General features: G+C 36.4%; 1 long non-coding RNA gene across 2 annotated transcripts in view; it reads left to right on the forward strand.

Moving 5' to 3' along the window:
• The window catches only part of LOC106840099 (uncharacterized), a 72,763-nt gene extending 67,809 nt beyond the window's left edge, over window positions 1-4,954 (forward strand). Inside the window, exon 5 of one of the 2 annotated variants that reach the window (XR_011493298.1) lies at window positions 4,469-4,954. This is a non-coding gene — a long non-coding RNA (uncharacterized lncRNA). The remainder of the gene's footprint in view (window positions 1-4,468) is intronic. The other variant, XR_001400309.3, reaches the window with a different exon arrangement.
• The last annotated feature ends 1,046 nt before the right edge of the window (window positions 4,955-6,000 follow it).

Genomic DNA, 6,000 nt, shown 5'->3' on the forward strand with positions numbered 1-6,000 from the left:
TAACCACTATGCCACAAAGCTGGCCCCTTTAATTTTTTTGTATAATGGTTAGAGAAGATAGTGTATATGCTAATTATTACTTAGTGTTTGTTGAGGCTCCTTTTGTGCCTTAGTTTCCCTAGTACTAGTTAGTTTCTGTGAATGCCACATGTTTGCTAAAAATGTATTTTTTATTTTTCTTGACTGTAAATGTCTCTATATGTTTATTGTTCAATGTAATTGATTATGTTCTTCAGATTTTTTATACCTTTGTTTATTTTTAATTGCTTTAAACTATCAGTTTCTGGAAGAACTGTATTAAAATTTCCAACTATGGGTTTCTCTGTAGATCTTTTCATTGTTATTTTATATATTTTGAGACTATATTGTTAGGTACAAATATATTCATGATCATTATATCTTCTTGATCTCTGGTTCTTTTTCCCAGTACATAATGTTCTTCTGTGCACCTATATATACAGGTTACATATGTGTACCATGTCTGAGGGTCAAGATGCATCCTTGTTATGGCAAAAGATGTAGAGACTTACAAATTTAGTTACACAAAGTAGGAGACCATATAGCATAGTATAACTTCACAGATTGATAATTTTACTAGGCATGACAACTTTGACATTTTCCTTCTTTTACTTTTTTAATATGCCTACTTGACCTTCCCACTTCTGCATAATTCTGGCAACATGTCTCTTCATAACAAGTGCAGATAACTAGTACAAACAGCTCCAGTACATTTTTTAATCATTTATTGTGAGACTGGGCAAATTAAAGATCAATTTCCTGGGCCTGAATATTTCTCACCAGAACATGCTTCAGGCTACTTGAAGTCTAATCCACCTGCTGATTTAAGATTTTTATATTTTTCACTGTTGATGCAGTAGATCTAACCTATAAAAATATTTATTCAAACCTGTTAGGGTGCTGGGGAAATGTATGATATTAGCTTTAAGAAAAGAAAAACTAAATTGTAAGAAATCATGCACCAATTAATTGACGTTATTAGTAATGACTTTATTTTTTAAAGTGCATTGTAGATACTTGTCTCTTTATTTGCAGCATGGGTGAATAGTCTTTTGTAGACATAACCGGTTTCACTTGTATGGTCATTTCTGAGTCTTCGGGTCATTTAACCTACTGGAAGCATTTGGAAAAGTTGAATACTCCCTCCTCCTTATAATACTGTCTTCAATTGCCTTCCAAGACACAATTTTCTCCTCATTTTTCTCATATGTTCCTAGCTACTCCTTTTAAGTCTGCTTTTTCTGCTTCCTCTTCATATTCCTGACCTGTAAATGTTGGAATGTCCGAGGGTTCAGTTCTTATAATTGTTTCATAATATGATTAAGTCTTGTGGTTTTAAATAGCATCTATATGGTAATTACTCCTGAATTTATTTTTATTTGGTTGAACCATATGAGATTTCTAACACTTGACCATTTTTTGATATACAAATATGATAATTTTATATGTTCAATGATTCAACCTAAAAGCTGTATGTGTGTATATATATATATTTCTGATATGTGAGCTTCTAACAAACTCCCTCTCTTCTCTCACAGCAGTCTATTGGCAAATCCTGTCAACTCCATCTGCAAAAGATATCCAAATCCAATCAGTCCTCACCAGGTTTAGGCTTCCACCGTAGCCCTAAACTGTGGCAGTACTCTCCTGACTGGTCTCCCTGCTTTCACTCTTGTCCTCTTATGGTCTATTCTCAACACAGTCGTCAGAGTCATCCTTCTAAATCATGAGCCAGAACTTGTCACTCCTTTGGTCAAACCCTTTAACTCTTTCAGAGCAAATTCCAAAATCCTTTCCCTGGCTTTTCAGGCATCACATGTTCTGTCCCCTTCTACCTCCTTGAGTTCATCTCCTTGCCCAGCATGCTCGCACCTTGCCTTTTAGTCTCCTCTGCATGAGAAACTCTCCTCCCACATATTTATGGCTCACTCCTTTATGCTTTAAGTGGCTCCAATGCCACCTCATCAGAGAGGTATTTCCTGACACCTCTACATAAAATAGCATCCCTCACTGTCACTCATTGTCCTTTTGTCTTGTTCAGTTCTTCTTCATGGTACTTATCAGCACCTAATATGTTATATATTCATTTGTTTATATATTTATTTTCTGTCTCCTGCAACTAGAAATAAGCTTTACCCACCACAGATTTTTGTCCGTTTTCTTTGTGTTTTATCTCTAGTATAAAACAGTGCCTGGCACACAATATGCACTCAACATGTTGAATGAATGAGTACATGAATGAATGAACAATCTGGTTATAGTGATGGGGGCTTTTATTTAATGTTCAGGTTGGCACTACTCGTTCACTCATTGCCCTCTCTGCAGATTGAACTTTTTATCATTTTGTACATTGCTGTCAGATGTCTCTGAATGCATCTTGCTTTTTGACAACAAAATGTCCCAGGCTTATCATGAATTTTTCGGCCCCAAACATGGAATTGTATGTTCTTTAAGAAGTCATTTTTAAAAATAAATTATTTTAAAACATAATTAAGTACTAGTTTAAAAGAGCAAAACGTACATGCTTTTGAGATTTTTGCCAAAATTTCTTTTATCTCTTTTTATTATGGACACCAGTGTCTTTATTTATAGTATAGGAAACTTAGTATTGAACATTCATTTTCTTAATAGTCAGATAAATACAGATACTTGTGTATAATTTTAAAAGTCAAATAAGTATGTCACATAATTTAATGTGACTAAAAATAAGAAATACCAGAGACTTTAAAAACTTCATCCAAAATATTTAAGTGGAAAATTTTTATAGGTCCATATTTTCACAACAGTGTCTGGGGTTCATGGGAATAAGTTTATATAAAAAAGAAAATCAGTGCATTTGGGTCATAACACATTTCAGTTATACCTCTATATTATTTTATATTTAAATACATACTTTTATACTTATAAATATCTTATATACTATATAATCTATATTTATAAAGATTATATGTAGATCACAAATCAGATACAAATAACTTCTTGTCATTTTTGGCCTATCTTCAGTTTTTTTTTTATCCCTATAAAACACAAACAGAAAATTTAATGTGATACATTTAGAGAAAAACTTAGGGCACATATCCAAATTATTGCATGGCTTAAAAATGCCATGTCTTCACCACCATTTTGTGTTATGAATAATTACCACATAGATGAAACACTTTTTTTCTGCGTAACTTGATGGAAAGTAACCAATAAAATCACCAAATGTGGGAAATGCTTTTGCCAGAATTCAAACAGATGACTAGACTCTGGGACTTCTTACTTGGACTGGACAGATCCAGAGCTAGTAATTCATTCCTAATGAACTGCTCGAGGGATTCCCAGGAATTTAACTGCTTCAGATTGACAATTTTCTAGGGAGCCAATAATACTAGAGGTTGCTACTTTGTGTGACTCATTAGTGCTAGTGTGTAAGCAGGAGAAAGCCCATCTGAGGCCATTTTGCTGTCAAGTTCATGAAGGAGCACAGGTGTTCTGGGACATTTTGGGCTCAATTTCAATCTGCCTTGGGGCAAGGCGTTCTTAGAATTTCCTACTGAACCTGCCTCCTCTGCTTTCTTCTCTTGGGCTGCCATTTTATTCTGGCAGCTGAGGAGCACAATTTCCGTTTCACCAGCCTTATCTGACTTTTCCCACGTTGCTCCCAGGGCCTCCTTCAGCTTGGCTATGTTGGCACTCTAGGGAATGCAGGAAAGTGGCAAATACTCCCCTGTATGTGGCCACATAGTCTCCATGTCTGGCCATTTCTGCCCCTCCTCAGTTCCTTAGGCCAGAGATTTGCTAATTCGCTCTGATAATTTCCCTCAGTTTGGTGGATTTTTCCCAGTGTTAGCACTGTCTGTTTAATATAATTCTCTCCTAAGCATCTTTCACATTAAAAAAAAAAAAAAAAAACGAAAAGCCAACAACAAACAAAAACACCCCTTTAAGTGTTTTGCCATTTTCTGTGAAAGGAAGGTGGTGGTGATGGGCGAGCAGTCCAGCAGCTCCACACATCTACATTTTCAGCTCAGAAACTGTGATATCAAGTGTGTGTGTGTGTGTGTGTGTGTGTGTGAGTGTGTGTGTGTGCATGTGTATCCCCATGGCTCCGGCAAGCCTCATAGCCTTGGAAATACAAGGATGTGTGCTTCTTCTCAATCAGTTTTCTTCATACCGGACAGTCAGTCATCTTCCCCTAGACTTGTGCTACTCAAAGCCTCATCTAAGTGAGCTGATCTGGTAGTATCAGCATCACCTAGGAGCTTGGTGGAAATGGAAGATTGCATGCCTCACCCTAGACCTACTAAATCCCATCATTAACTTCTGAGTCTATAATCATCATTTTCTGGTCATAAGGTTATAATTCTTTATAGCCACAGCTACTCTGAAAGTTGCCTGGAGATGTTCCTGGTATTAATATAATTGTAATTACTCTAACAATTCTCTCCTTTCAAACTTCTCTCTGTAGAACTTTAGGATTCCTTGGAAATCCTTCAACATGCTCCTTAGGGATGACGGATACCTACTGGGTGGAGTCCTCTCCTTCTTGAGACAACTTTTCAACCAGAGTAGCGATTGTAGATGAATTCCTAACCCCTGGTACCTGTGAATGTGACTTTATTTGGAAATAGGATCTTTGCAGATGTAATCAAGTTAAAATGAGTGTCGGCCCTAATCCAATAACTGATATCCATATAAGAAGAGGGATATTTGGACTTAGACACAGAGGAGACACAGTGGGGAGAACACCATGTGAAGATGGAGACAGAAATTGAAGTGATGGATCTAAAAGCCAAGGAATACCAAAGAGGAATGGCAAACACGAGAAGCTAAGAGAGAAGCATGGAACAGATTCTTACTCAGGGCCTCCAGAAGGAACCAACCTACTAACACCTGGATTTCAGAATTCTAGTCTCCAGAACTGTGAGAGAATAAATTTATACCATTTTAAGTGACTCGGTTTGTGGCATTTTGTTATGGCAGTCCTAGAAAACTAAAACAGTAGCTTTCCTTTGATTTGTCTTATGTCTGCATAACATGACACTTGCAGGAAGAATTGACTTACTTGTGAAATGTTTAGAAACCGTGACTCTCTTCCATTGATGGCGGTGGTAGGTGAGGAAAAGCAGTGGGGCTCTTTGCCTCTGAATAAAACTCTTTTGTTAGAGTAGCAGTATGTTCTAAGTATTTTACAGTATTTCTAGTAATGTGTTTTTTCATTTGATAAATTTTAATTACTGTTCCCTGTCCTCGCTTCCATGGTCCATTCTCTGTACAGCTGGGACAAATTACAATTTCAATGATACTACGTTATACTGTGCTCAAAACCACTCACCTTCACAGACACCCTAGCTAATGGACCAAGGAAGTGCTTTGACTCTCCTTTCTTTCAAATGAGTTCCTTTCCAGAATAGTATACTGCCTGGGAAGCTAAGCAGGAGCCATTATTCCCAGACTGTTCTGGGGCCGCTCATCAATCCCAAGAGGCCCAGCCATGTTTTTTACTACAAGGTGCATGAAGTTCTTATGGAAATAAAACCAGTAGGCCCACCTTCCACTCCTGCCCCTTAAGGCATGCCTTGAATACGTTTTTTCACATATTACTAGAAATCACTGGAAAAAAATTTAGGTAGTATGCAAAATTTTGTTTTAGACACCATGAATAAAGATAAGTTGCTGTTTCGTTTGTAAGGAAAAAGCAGGCAGCATTATTGTATAATCTTATTTAAGGGCAGTGTATCATTTCCAAATCCAGGAAGTCATAGTTTCCTACTGGTACTGGCTAAAAAGCAGTAGTTGAATGGATTAGTAGAGCTAATTAGATCCATTTAAAATTATTGTTTTTACTCTTTTCAATTAAGAGTATATTTATTTTCTTAGTAATATTTCAACACAGCAATTATAGTTTAAATAAACAAGTGAAAGAATGCAGACACTTATTCAAAAGAGATGCTCATAACATTGTTTTAAATTCTTAAAATTTATAGCTGTGTTCAGTGA

The sequence above is a fragment of the Equus asinus genome, chromosome 12 (assembly GCF_041296235.1).
Source record: "Equus asinus isolate D_3611 breed Donkey chromosome 12, EquAss-T2T_v2, whole genome shotgun sequence".
NCBI lineage: Eukaryota > Metazoa > Chordata > Mammalia > Perissodactyla > Equidae > Equus > Equus asinus.